The sequence below is a fragment of the Coregonus clupeaformis genome, unplaced genomic scaffold (genome assembly GCF_020615455.1).
Source record: "Coregonus clupeaformis isolate EN_2021a unplaced genomic scaffold, ASM2061545v1 scaf0068, whole genome shotgun sequence".
NCBI classification, from domain to species: domain Eukaryota; kingdom Metazoa; phylum Chordata; class Actinopteri; order Salmoniformes; family Salmonidae; genus Coregonus; species Coregonus clupeaformis.
The window spans coordinates 856,482-871,602 of NW_025533523.1; positions in this window are offsets into that span (position 1 = coordinate 856,482).

Below are 15,121 nucleotides of genomic sequence, written 5' to 3' on the forward strand. Positions count from 1 at the left end.
CTCCACAGGATGGTGTAAGTTGGCTTAGAAAAAGAGAAGCATTTAGAAATATGTCAAACCTATTTGCTGTGTCCATCTCAGTGTGTCCATGTGTCAATGATTTGATAAACCCTCCTTTTTTTCACTGAAAAGATACCATATTTATGTGTGCATATAGGAAATGCACTGGAGGAAACCTTAACAGCTCCTTAGAGAGGAGTTTTATACCACTGAAGCTAGGAGTAGGATTTCATAATCTTCTATGGCAGAACAATTAAATGTTATAAATAAATATCTTTGAATTTCACTAAATTATAATCTTAGACTTATGGCTCTTAGTGGATATTTCATATCAATCATAATGACCATAAAAGAGAGCCAAGGTTGATTAATTTCTGCGGCTATTCCAATATTGTCTTTGTATGTTACTCCTCTGGCTTCCTCCACTTCATAGATATGAATGTCCTATTTGCAAGATGTCCATTTGCTCACCCTAGTCTATCTGCATAATAGCAAGCCAGGCTATGTGAATATTAGACAGTGAGAAAATAATGTGTTGTGGTGCATATTCAAACATGGCCCCCAGCCTTGTCAAGGTCCATAATGAGGGGAAGACATTCTCCCTCATAACTTGAGAAGAAGCCTGTTCGCTGTGGAGGGATGAGCCAGCCAGCGCGGTGTGAAAACAATGCCACCTGTCTCCCATTCAGCGGCACACCGGGGCTGAGAGCCGCCTCAATGTGCTGATTGTCTCCCATAGTGTATGTTCAGGGGCTCTACAGACTAAACCCTGCATCCCATTGCAGCGTCACTCCAATAACGTGACCCATCCGCACTCTAGCTGGAATGAATGAGGCGGGCTGCAGCTGGGCTCCAATTGATAACAATGCTGGATAAGTTGGCCTGCTGAAGGGGAGGACACAGATCACAGGCACTGATGCCTCACGTTGTAAACGCTCTTTTGCGGGCGTCAAACCGCACAGGGTATCTGATCTGGCTAAACATATCCAGGTTTCTGCGTAGGCATTGAGGAAGAGCAACAACACAAGAAAGTAGTTGGGTGCTCTTTCATTGTGAGATAGGCTCTTTAATGCAAATACATTCTGCTGGCTTCCCTGGGTCTGTTGACATAGAGAGATAAGCTGTGATTTTTATGGTCTTTACTTTAGGGTTTCAGCCTTGGCTTACATGCGGTTGAAACTGTGAAATGTGACCTCATGGAAATAATGCCCTCCACAGTTCCTAATTCAACATCCATAAGCAGGCGGTAGTATACGTCTGCCTGTCTTTGTAATAGTGGGTGGAAAGCTGTTTAAGTTGTACAAATCCATGTTGGTTCAATTAACATGGAGCACTGCCTTGTTAGTCTTCGCTAACAGCTGTGTGTCTGATGACAGAGCCTACTAGCCTGGCACGCCAGGCTACCAACTTGGTGGTGGCACTGGTGTCTTAACAAATCATGAGCTCTAAAATGGTATTAGTGTCTGCAATACTGTGAGTCAGACACAGAGGGAGCCATGGATCCAGGTTTGAGCTCTGCTCCTTACATTAGTTCCTAGGGGTTGGAGGCACTAGGCTTCTTCAACAGGCTCTCTCCTCTTTCTCCTCTCTTCTCTTTCTCCTTTCCTCTCCTCCCCTCTCCTCTCTCTCCTCTTACTACTCTCCTCTCTCTCCTCTCCTCTCCTCTCATCTTGTCTCTCCTCTCCTCTCCTCTCCTCTCCTCTCCTCTCCTCTCCTCTCCTCTCCTCTCCTCTCCTCTCCTCATCTCCTCTCCTCTCCTCTCCTCTCCTCTCCTCTTACTACTCTCCTCTCTCTCCTCTCCTCTCCTCTCCTCTCATCTCTCCTCTCCTCTCCTCTCCTCTCCTCTCCTCTCCTCTCCTCTCCTCTCCTCTCCTCTCCTCTCCTCTCCTCTCCTCTCCTCTCCTCTCCTCATCTCTCCTTTCTCTCCTCATCTCTCTTCTCTCCTCTCCTCTCTCTCCTCTTACTACTCTCCTCTCCTCTCTCTCCTCTTACTACTTTCCTCTCCTCTCCTCTCCTCTCCTCTCCTCTCCTCTCCTCTCCTCTCCTCTCCTCTCCTCTCCTCTCATTTCGCTCATCTCCTCTCTCTCCTCCTCTCCTCTCCTTTCTCCTCTCTCTCCTCATCTCCTTTCCTTTCCTTTCCTTTCCTTTCCTTTCCTTTCCTTTCCTTTCCTTTTCCTTTCCTTTCCTCTCCTCTCCTTTCTCTCCTCTCCTCTCTCCTCATCTCCTCTCCTCTCTCTCCTCATCTCCTCTCCTCTCTCTCTTCCTCTTCTCTCCTCTTACTACTCTCCTCTCCTCTCCTCATCTCCTCTCCTCTCCTCTCCCTCCTCTCCTCTCCTCATTTCATCTCCTCTCCTCTCTCTCATCTTTCTCCTCTCCTCTCATCTCGCAAATCTCCTCTCTCTCCTCCTCTCCTTTCTCCTCTCGCTCCTCATCTCATCTCCTCTCCTCTCTCTCCTCCTCTCCTCTCCTTTCTCCTCTCTCTCCTCATCTCCTCTCCTCTCCTCTCTCTCCTCATCTCATCTCCTCTCCTCTCTCTCCTCCTCTCCTCTCCTTTCTCCTCTCTCTCCTCATCTCATCTCCTCTCCTCTCTCTCCTCATCTCTCCTCTCTCTCCTCTCCTCTCCTCTCCTCTCCTCTCCTCTCCTCTCCTCTCCTCTCCTCTCCTCTCTCCTCTCCTCTCCTCTCCTCTCCTCATCTCTCCTTTCTCTCCCTCTCTCTCTCTCCTCATCTCTCTTCTCTCTCCTCTCTCTCCTCATCTCTCCTCTCTCTCCTCTCCTCTCCTCTCTCTCCTTTTACTACTCTCCTCTCCTCTCTCACCTCTTACTACTTGCCTCTCCTCTCTCTCCTCTTTCTCCTCTCCTCTCATCTCGCTCATCTCCTCTGTCTCCTCCTCTCCTTTCTCCTCATCTCATCTCCTCTTCTCTCCTTTCCTTTCCTTTCCTTTCCTTTCCTTTCCTTTCCTCTCCTCTCCTTTCTCTCCTCTCCTCTCTCTCCTCATCTTCTCTCCTCTCTCTCCTCTTACTCCTCTCCTCTCCTCTCCTCTCTCTCTTCCTCTTCTCTCCTCTTACTACTCTCCTCTCCTCTCTCTCCACATCTCCTCTCCTCTCCTCTCTCTCCTCATCTCATCTCCTCTCCTCTCTCTCCTCCTCTCCTCTCCTTTCTCCTCTCTCTCCTCATCTCATCTCCTCTCCTCTCTCTCCTCTCCTCTCCTCTCCTCTCCTCTCCCTCTCCTCTCCTCTCCTCTCCTCTCCTCTCCTCTCCTCTCCTCTCCTCTCCTCTCCCTCTCCTCTCCTCTCCTCTCCTCTCCTCTCCTCTCCTCTCCTCATCTCTCCTTTCTCTCCTCTCCTCTCTCTCCTCATCTCTCTTCTCTCTCCTCTCTCTCCTCATCTCTCCTCTCTCTCCTCTCCTCTCCTCTCTCTCCTTTTACTACTCTCCTCTCCTCTCTCACCTCTTACTACTTTCCTCTCCTCTCTCTCCTCTTTCTCCTCTCCTCTCATCTCGCTCATCTCCTCTGTCTCCTCCTCTCCTTTCTCCTCATCTCATCTCCTCTTCTCTCCTTTCCTTTCCTTTCCTTTCCTCTCCTCTCCTTTCTCTCCTCTCCTCTCTCTCCTCATCTTCTCTCCTCTCTCTCCTCTTACTCCTCTCCTCTCCTCTCCTCTCCTCTCCTCTCCTCTCCTCTCCTCTCCTCTCCTCTCCTCTCCTCTCCTCTCCTCTCCTCTCCTCTCCTCTCCTCTCCTCTCCTCTCCTCTCTCTCCTTTTACTACTCTCCTCTCTTCTCCTCTCCTCTCCTCCTCTCTTCTCCTCTCCTCTCCTCTCCTCTCCTCTCCTCTCCTCTCCTCTCCTCTCCTCTCCTCTCCTCTCCTCTCCTCTCTTCTCCTCTCCTCTCTCTCCTTTTACTACTCTCCTCTCTTCTCCTCTCCTCTCCTCCTCTCTTCTCCTCTCCTCTCCTCGCATCCTCTCTTATCCTCTCTTCTCCTCTCCTATCCTCTCTCTCTTACTACTCTCCTCTCCTCTCTTCTCCTCTCCTCTTACTCCTCTCCTCTCCTCTTTCTCCTCTCCTCTCTCGCCTCTCTCTCCTCTCTCTCCTCTCGCTCCTCTCCTCTCTCTCCTCTCCTCTCTCTACTCTCCTTTCCTCTTCTCTCCTTTCCTCTCACCCCGTCTCATATCTCTCCTGTCCTATCACAGAGCAGAATGAAGGCAGAGCTGCTATCTTATCTGGCCAAACCTGCTGCTGCTGTAGCCAACCTGCAGTGCATTAAACAGCATAGCCCACCACCACACATACACAGCACCACTGGACAAGACTTGGGAAACCAACATAATAATGAAAAGGAAAGGAGGGAGAGAGAAAGAGCGGGGTGGAAGTAAAGAAAGAGATTGAGGGGAGTGATGTGTGTGCCCTGTGGTCATGCGTCGTGTGACATTTGTGAGATTGTGTAGCGTTCGTTGTTTAGTCGATTGCGATGGTATTCTGTAGTTTTACATGTTCATCATGTTCTGGCTGATGCTTTAGTGTTCTGTGTTGATTGAGACTGAGGAGATGCTCAGGAGTCTGGCTCCGTCTAAACTCAGCATTGGTAACTACACTGAACAAAAATATAAACGCAATATGCAACAATTTCAATTTTACTGAGTTACAGTAAAATCAGTCAATCGAAATCAATTAATTAGGCCCTAATCTATGACTTTCACATGACTGGGAATACAGATATGCATCTGTTGGTCACAGATACCTTTTTTTAAGTAGGGGTGTGGAAAACCAGTCAGTATCTGGAGTGACCACCATTTGCCTCATGCAGTGCGACACATCTCCTTCGCATAGAGTTGATCAGCCTGTTGATTGTGGCCTGTGGAATGTTGTCCCACTCCTCTTCAATGGCTGTGCAAAGTTGCTGGATATTGGCAGGAATTGGAACACCCTGTTGTACACGTCGATCCAGAGCATCCCAAACATGCTCAATGGGTGACATGTGTGATGAGTATGCAGGCCATGGAAGAACTTGGATATTTTCAGCTTCCAGGAATTGTGTACAGATCCGTGCATTTTTATGCTGAGACATGAGGTGATGGCGGTGGATGAATGGCACGACAATGGGCCTCAGGATTTCATCACGGTATCTCTGTGGATTCAAATCGATGCAATTGTGTTCATTGTCCGTAGCTTATGCCTGCCCATACCATAACCCCACCGCCACCATGGGGCACTCAGTTCATAATGTTGACACCAACAAACCACTCTCCCACACGACACCATACACGCTGTCTGCCATCTGCCCTGTACAGTTGAAACCGGGATTCATCCGTGAAGAGCACACTTCTCCAGCATGCCAGTGGCCATCGAAGGTGAGCATTTGCCCACTGAAGTCAGTTACGACGCCAAACTGCAGTCAGGTCAAAACCCAGGTGAGGACGACGAGCACGCAGATGAGCTTCCCTGAGACGGTTTCTGATCGTTTGTGCAGAAATTCTTCGGTTGTGCAAACCCACAGTTTCATCAGCTGTCCGGGTGGCTGGTCTTAGACGATCCCCCAGTTGAAGAAGCTGGATGTGGAGGACCCGGGCTGGCGTGGTTACACGTGGTCTGCAGTTGTGAGGCCGTACTGCCAAATTCTTTAAAACTATGTTGGAGGCGGCTTATGGTAGAGAAATGAAAATTACATTCTCTGGCAACAGCTCTGGTGAATATTCCTGCAGTCAGCATGCCAATTGCATGCACCCTCAAAACTTCAGACATCTGTGGCATTGGGTTCAGTGACAAAACTGCACATTTTAGAGTGGCCTTTTATTGTCCCCAGCACAATGTGCACCTGTGTAATGATCATGCTGTTTAATCAGCTTCTTTATATGCCACACTTGTCAGGTTGATGGATTATATTGGCAAAAGATAAATCCTCACTAACAGGGATGTAAACAAATTTTGCACAAAATCTGAGAGAAAAAAAGGTTTTTGAGCATATGGAAACTTTTTGGGATCTTTTATTTCAGCTCGTTTCAATTATATTTTTGTTCAGTGTATATGCAAACTAACTTGTGATCATGAAAAGGAAATAGTTAAGCCATATCAAAACAGTCAATAGGATTCAGAGGACCTCTGCCTCCATATAAGAGCAAAACTTGTGGCAAAACTAAAACAATCTCTCATCAGGTCAAAACAGGCCATAGGCACTGAGTGACCCACTCTACTGGTATACTGTAAAGACAGGCAAGGACAGATTTGAAAGATTCTATCTGATCCTCAATGGTTGTTGGACCTACAATCTAATTACAACGTAACTCAAAAAGCCTGTGTTGAGGATGAGGAAACTCCACTTCCCTGTACATCTAGGTGTAGTTAAAACACTGACAGGACAGACAAATCCCCGGACAGACAACCTATTAAAAAGTACGAACCTGGAATGAATCAACTTTTATTGTAGATGTGCTACATTCAGATATTTCATTTGTAAGACAATGCCAGGGATTTAAATCAATGTGAGATTACGATAAATGGTGAGTGTATGGGGCATCTGAACATAAAATACAGTCTTGTTTTGGGACTGATGTTCTGGGTGATATAGGTAATAATAAGGGCCAGGCGTTTTTCCTGGTCAGTTCACAGGAAAATCTCCTGACCCTAGTAACAGCTCCTGACAGGTCTCTCATGGGTAAACACTTAAGGGGACAATTTTTCATAATTCAATGTGGGCTATAATCAATAGCCACTACTAGCTGAGTGAGGAACAATTTTCAAGGAGAGTGATACCTTGAAATTGCTATGTAACTATTCAAATCTGTGACTCTGAATAGTTTGGTGGACACATTCTGTCAGTTCCAATTAAAATAGGCTGACACATTGTATCAATTTAAATTGTGGCCATAGACAGGTGCAAAACATATCTGTGAGCTGTAGCCTAATAGTTTGACAACTCTGTCATCGTGCATGGGTGTTATTACCATATAATGTTCTGTCACTGCAAAGATGAGTATTGCCTGATGATAGACTACTCAGTATTTGTAGTTAAATTGACAGGGAAAGTTAGAAACACATCTCTCTTTCTCAAACACACACGCACGCACGCGCGCACACAAACACACACACTCACACACACACACACACACACACACACAAAAGCAATAAAGTTATGAGAGGAAGTTAGTTTGGTAACAACAAATCCAGTACAATTTAACTCGTATTTGCGCTCTTCTTCCTGGGCTAAACATCTGTATTTAAAAAATAAAATTCCTATTAGTTTGGAACTCTTACATGCATTCATATGTATGGATTGACAGACTACATTGTACAGATGCTATTCGGACTATTAAACTCCAAACTGCCCCACACGCCACTCTACAAACTCTGTGCACAGCCATGAGTTGACGGTTTCAAGCTACCCTCTCTGTGAATTGATTCTACTATGAGCCTACTCGAATCTGCGCTTTTTCGAGCGGGGTGTATATTACTAATCTAAAATCTATCTCTTCGTTTATGATCAATAAATAATATTTGGAGAATAAACGATTTAATAATAATGTTATAAACCTAATTTCGTTTTACTGACGGCCAAAGTAATAATGTTTTAAACGGTTATCTCTCGGATTTCATATTTCTCACAGCTTCTGTCCCCCACTTCGAAAAATGGAACATTCCACAATTTATTCCAGGGAAAGACTGACAGTTTTTTGGGTCATGAAGCAGCTGTTCAAGTCAGCGTCCATTCCTCCCTCCGCTGGAATAAGAAATTAGTCCATTTGAAAGTAAATAACTAAAGCCTTTAGCTGATAAAGGGAAATCATAGAATAGTGTGCCATCTCGATTTTAAGGAGAAAATGCTCCAAACATTAAAGCCCATGAATATAATTCTGTTCCTATATACCATCAAATGATTGAACACATTGAGATAACTTATTATCAGCATTAAGAAAAGAGCTATCCTGTACCACAATCAGAAGAATAACCTATTGAACATAATAACCTATACCCTCTGTGTTTACACACTGATACTATTATTGTTGAAAAAATAATCATATCATACCATAATGCATTGAATAATTAACTAAATATGATATTAAAGAACACATATTCTGGACCAATAACTGGGGTCTATGGAGTAGAGATATTTGTGATTATTGGGAGCACTTGATAATATGAACTTGTTAATTTCACTGATTCCTCATGGTTCGTGCAATAATCACAGCCCTTAGCTGGAAGTGTGACAATCATTTTATTGATGGGGGCAATATGTAAAGACAGGTGGTCTTTGTATGATGTCACTAATGCATGCATATTTCTTTATCGGTCTTTATTGCTTTATACAATCACATTACAGAGAATTAATAAATGAACCTAATGCTATACTGTACACTGCAATCCAGTCACATATCATTTTGACCTTACACAGTGAGTGCCATGTAAATGGCCATGTCTGCCCCATGACGCTCAGATGAAATCACTATGTATAGGCCTACCACCCCCATTCTTTTTTGACAATGTATTTTCAATACTGTCATAACCTTATCTAACTTTTTTCACTTCTCACTGATAATTGCTGTTTCTCTTAAAGTTTGAGAGACCGTGGATTGAAACAGTAATACAGGAGAATTTTCATCTTACAACAACAGCATGTTCTGTCTGGTGTCTCAACATGTGTTTGGTCTTTCAATGGACTGTTATAGCATAGTAACTGGCAAGTCTCAGATCATTTTCATAATGGAGACGTAACCATTACTAAGAAATGGATTCAAGCTCATGGCCATGGCACTGCGCAATGTTTTCTTGGAATTTATCAATGTCTTGTTATGAACTACTATCACTCCTGAAGTCAAAGTTGAGCATTTCCTATCTTAACGTCTCTGTTTAAGAATCAATAGTAGGCTGAAATGAACAACAATACACCTGAAACCATCGACCTCTTTAAACAACAACACCAGTCGATTGTTGTTTAGAGAGACAAAGTGTTTTCATCAAAGTTCAGTCTCTTTGGTTGTGGAAATGATCTAACAGTACACATTCATTTTATCCATAGAGGTTTACGAGGAAAGCAGTTTATTGCATTTAAGAGAGATTGAGCCAGTTTGATAATTTTTCAGTTTAGGCTATCTATTAGAGAGAGTCCAAGCTATCAAACAACACAAGAAACATCCCAAATCATTCTCTAACTGTCATGATCTTCTCAACACTTAGCTAAGTCTAGTTTACACCAGTGACTTTAAATGTCGAATGAAATGAATTCCTTCGAATAAAAATAATTAGTCAGTTAAGTTTCAACAGTTTTCCTATTTTTTTATCCATCTGATCTGTTGGCAGTCTAGAATAGATAGACTCAGAATAGTGTCTCCTTTTGGACTTAGTGTTGCATGTTGCATACGTGTCCACAGTCCACCAAAGAAAAGGAGGACCTAAGCGCTGATCCCAACTGATCTTCATTAATACTTACATCAACATCTCCATCCATCTGTCCATCTGCCCAACGTCAAAAGTCAGCAACCAGCATGAGCTCCTGCTATGGCCATAATGGGAATCATATGTTGAGGCTGCGCTGAAACCAAATACAAGACGTCAACATAAAATAAAACCTGCTGTCAGCAGAGAGGCCTGTGCCAGGCTATAGCTACTCAGCTCTGGGGGAATGAAACCATATCTTTGCTGGAATGGGGAACAGTCCATAAAATGGAAGCCCAAGACTCTTTAACTTGGCTGGGAGAGATTCCAAACCCCATCTGAAAATCATGGGTTTCTCACCCCATCCGCTGAGATGCTGTTATACCTCAGTGGCTATGGTGTGTTTTTTCACCTGTGGTATTGTACGCGTCAATCATTTGAGACAGACAATGATGCAATGTTCACACTGTCAAACACTTAGTAGGGTTAGGTGAAGATTAAGTTGTCTTAAAAATGTAAACGTAGTTATTCCATCATCATTCCTGTCCATCATGGTGCCATTCTATGGGATTTAGGATGATTTGTTGTTGACCCAATGATGTCAATTGTAATGCTGCTGTCTTCATAATCCTGAGGGCATCACAGTTCAGCACAGAGGAAGGCCTTGTTGGTCCTAATCCGGAAACACTTGTTTAGCTTGTTCAGCATGTCTTGTTTGAGCTTTTTCATTAACTCCTTGCCAGCACCAGTGACTTGATTGAACTCCAGAGCATGGTTGTAGTGTTATGTTACCTCAATCTGTGTTACAGGTGGCTACAGAGAACCACACCATACCAATCAATGAGCTAATAGTAATGAAATTGCCCTTGAATCTGAACTGTACATGAGTGAGACTGAGACCGTCGGAATGTGTTGTGGGGTTTGGTGCAGTGGAAGAAGCCAGACTGTGCCCTGTTGTTCGTCAAGTGACTGGGATCAGATCCTATCTGGTGAGGAGGTGTCTGCTCTGGAGGGGATAGTTTACGTAAAGGATAAACTGGGCCCGGGGTCTAATCCCCTATGCGGAGAGCAGGAGGTGTGTTTATTACTGCTGGCTACTCTAGCCTTTCCACTTGTTTTACACCTCAAGAGGATTCTAGTTGAGCTAAATCTCATTATTTATGGCCGGATACAGAGACGATAATTAGGGCAGCTCGTGTGTCTTTAAACAGATCAGTTAGACCTGCCTCTGCTGTTCAGGTTCACTGATGAAATGCCAATGGGAGGGAGGAGAGGGGAGGAGGAGATGCTCTCTATCCATTCATTCAGAGTCTCCAGTCTATTCATCATCACAGGGTTATTTATGTATCTGCTCTGGCAGGGATGTACGTCTTTAAATGAATATTGTTTTCATGTGGGAATATAGTGTGAATAAATTGGAATTAGAATGATGGCCACATCATTAGCAATATTTTTATATTTTCTCTTGCACTGTAGATTTTTTTTTTTCTGGATGAATTTAAATTGTGTTGAACCAGGAGTCTTAATATGCTGGAACCATGACGTTTCCCTTCCCTTTTTATAAACCCAAAGATCATAGTGTGATACAAAGTTTCATAGGTAGTTAACATGAAAATTATGAATGGTGACAGAGAGCCCTGAATGACCCTGTGATGAGTGCTGGAGTGAGGACTTTAAGCTTTCATTGATAGTGGAATTCAAAAAGCAGTTCACATTAATGTCACAACCTCAGAGAAGCTAAAAAAATTAATGAACAGCCATAAAATATGTATTAGAGAGAATATAAAGCTGAAATATATTACAGATAAAAGGAAGAATTTAAAAAAGTATTGATTTCTGAGTGAGAGAGGTAGGGGATTCCACAGATGAGACCTGCAACCATATGGATGTGTACGTTTGCAGTATACATGCAAATAGCCATATGCTTCAGTGATATGGGGAGCTGCAAAAGGATCAATATTGTGTGGAGGCTCATTACTGTACCTTGCACAACGTCAACTTCCAGCTCACACCACTGGGGTGGCAACAATGGCAGAATTATAGAATAATACGTGGAGGGAAAGAAAGAAAGAAAGAGAGAGAGAGAGAGAGAGAGAGAGAGAGAGAGAGAGAGAGAGAGAGAGAGAGAGAGAGAGAGAGAGAGAGAGAGAGAGAGAGAGAGAGCAATGGAACCAACCAAGCAGAAGAGGCAGGCTAGCTGTGGTTTTGCAGAGAGCAGGCACACAGCTCCAAAGCAGCTCCAGAGAGCAGGCAGCAGGGAGACATATGGCGCAGGAGAGAGGGCCCTTTTCTGGGTTGACTGGCCAGACTTAAACCTGGGTAGCATTCCGAGTGGAACAGATGTTTTATTGGGAGACATGAACGCTTGAGAGGACATTTTACTGTCCATTTTACCTCTGAGAGCACTGCTCTGAGAGAGCTGCTTTCCTCCTCACTGACACCAGTCCCCCAGCCCACAGCCAACACAACCATCCATATCACAAACCACTGGTTTGATATGGCCTTTTAGGAGATATGGTGCATCTGCAAGTGAATGTTCATGCTCGTGAGTGTACATGAGTGCGAGAGCGATGGATCAGTGGTTGTGTATGTTACAGTAATGCGTATGTTTTACAAGTGCAGTGCACTGAGTCGGCTAGATATCCATCCGTGTGAATGTGTGAGAGTGTGTCTCCATAAACGTGTTAGAACGAGAGTGTTTAAGAGTTTGAGGAAGTGTGTAGGTGGGGGAGCCAATGCAAATGTTTGTGAGAGGGTGATGCATGAAAGCATATGGCAGTGCTTAAATATGAGACATGCTTGTGTTTGTGTATTTACTTGAGGACTTTGTGCATATGTGGTGTGTGTGTGTGGGCAGTGCATGTTCCTCAGTGTGTTTGTGTAGAATGTTCAAGCAGTATTTCCCTGACTGTGTTTCATATCTTTCCGAGGTTGTGTAGTGTACGTGGTACATGTATATGTCAGAGTCTGAGGGTGTACATGTGTGTGCTGGGCCAGCAGCAGTGAAGCGTAGCGGCACTGCAGAAGCTTGTCTCTCTCTTGTGAGAGGAGTTGGCAGTAGCGTCTTACCTCACCTGCAGTAATCAGTGAGAGTGGAGGGTTGACCCTCTCTCCTTTCTACCTCTCCCCGCCTGCCGTTTGTCCACTGTAACGATCCCGGCAGTCTGAGTCGGGTCCTGTCTGGGGACTAGTTTTTCTGTTCGTGATCTCCAGTTTCCCGAGGGTTCGGGAACGCTCCGGGGAGCTCTCTTGATTTCCGCACCTGCATCCCATCAGCAATCTGCACACCTGGTCCTGATCATCACCCTTCTTAGGCTCTGGCCTAACATCCAGTCCCTGCCGGATCGTTAGCCATGAACAGTAGGTTTACCAGAGTATCAGTCTTAGAGCCTAGCGTTAGTTTTGTTGTTTTTGCACCGTGTTGGTTTGTTGCTTACTTACCCCGTTTTGTTCCATCTGCAGTCACCCGTCCGGAACCTTCATCCAACCTCTGCCTGGTGGTCGGCGGCTGCCGACCAGGATGGGATCAACCACTGCACCCCCAACAACTAATCAACGCCGCCCGCTCTGTTCCCTGGATTATTCAGCATCACTCTTGAATTTGTAATAAACACTCACCTTCGTTTCAACTTACCTTGTCCTGGTCTGCTTCTGGGTTCTGGCTTAGCAACTCGTGACAGAACGATCCGGCCAGTAATGAACCCAGCGGACCTGGACTCTGTTCGCCATGCCATTACCCATCAGGAGAAGATGTTGGGCCATCATAGCACGGTACTACAGGAGATCGCGTTGTCAGTTCGAACCTTTCTACCGGTCTGACGGAGGTCCAGAACGAACGCAAGTTTCCGGTGGAGGATCCACTACCGGTTTCACCCATCTCGCCTGCCGCTTCTGGAGCTGTGTCCTTCCGTGAGCCCAAGGTTCCGACGCCGGATAGATATGAGGGGAGCTGGGAAGATGCCGTTCCTTCCTTATGCAGTGTGGATTAGTGTTCGATCTACAGCCCCTACTCTTATGCCACAGACAAGGCTAGGATAGCCTTTGTGATTGCGTTGCTGCGTGGTCGAGCGCTGGAGTGGGCTTCAGCCGTTTGGGAACGACAAGACCCCTGCATGGCTTCATACCAGGGGTTCACGGCCGAGATGAGGAAGCTCTTCGACCATTCCGTCCGAGGGAGGGACGCAGCTAGGCGCCTGTTTTCGCTTCACCAAGGAACTCGCAGCGTGGGCCGACTTCGTGATCGAGTTCAAGACGTTGGCTGTGGAGAGTGGGTGGAACGAGGAGTCTCTGCAAGCGGCCTTTTACCAGGGTCTGTCGGAGCAGCTCAAGGATGAGTTGATCTCCTATCCGGAGCCTAGTGACCTGGACAGCTTGGTAGCCTTGTCTATTCGGGTGGATAATCGAGTCCGAGAGCGAAGGAGGGAGAAGCAATGGGGTCCGTCCAATCGATCAGCTTCTCAGTTCCCAGTCGGGTCGGGTGGTGGACCAGAACACGTCGATCATTCTCCACCACAAAGGATTAGTGGAGAGGTCCTCTCTCGATTCTGAACACATGCAAGTGGGGCGGCACGGGTTAACCAAGGAGGAGCCGTCAACATAGACGTAAGACCAACTGCTGCCTCTACTGTGGTAGCTCGGGACATTACATCTCCACTTGTTCCCGGCGGTCGTCAAACTGCCCGGCTCGCTAAAGTTGGGAGGACTTTTAGCGAGCCAGTTTCAACCTCTCAGTACCTCTGTCAGACCCCGTTTCCCGGCTACCCTTGTGAACAGGAATCAGAGCTTAGCGATTAACGCTTTTATCGATTCAGGTGCCGATGGAAGCTTTCTTGATGCCGAGTTGGTGGAACAGCTGGGGCTTTCCAAGGAGCAATTGCCGGAAGCCATTGAAGCGACCACTCTGAACGGCAGTAGTCTGGCACGTATCACGATGAGGACTGAACCGGTTAAGATGCGGTTGTCGGGGGAATCATTCTGAGATGATTTCATTCTTCATTCTGCCGTCTTCCCATGTTCCTCTGGTCCTTGGATACCCCTGGCTGAAGGAACACAATCCCACGTTCGATTGGGTGACGGGCAAGGTAACGAAGTTGGAGCCTTGATTGTCATGCTAACTGTCTCAAGACTGCCTGCCCCCATTCGGTTCCCAGTCAGGTGATTGAGGCTAAACCCCCCAGATTTGTCCCTGGTTCCCGAGACATATCACCGATTTGGGGAAGTTTTCAGTAAGCAGAAGGCTCTGTCACTCCCTCCCCACCGACCATATGATTGTGCCATCAACCTGTTCCCTGGAGCTGTCTACCCCAAGGGAAGGTTATACAGTATCTCCCGACCTGAACGTGAGGCTTTGGAGACCTACATCAAGGAGTCCCTAGCTGCTGGTCTCGTCTCGTCCTCGTCATCACCCCCTGGGGCAGGATTCTTCTTTGTGGGTAAGAAGGATGGCTCTCTTCGACCGTGTATTGATTATCGGGGGTTGAATGACATCACGGTCAAGAACAAGTATCCCCTGCCCTTGATGAGTTCTGCCTTCGACTCCTTACAGGGTGCTACGGTGTTCACCAAGCTAGACCTACGCAATGCGTATCACATGGTCCGGATCAGAGAGGGGGACGAGTGGTTGACGGGTTTCAATACACCGATGGGTCACTTCGAGTATCAGGTGATGCCGTTTGGACTGACCAATGCTCCAGCGGTATTCCAGAGTATGGTGAACGACGTCCTGAGAGATATGATCGGTCTCTTTGTGTTTGTTTACCTGGAT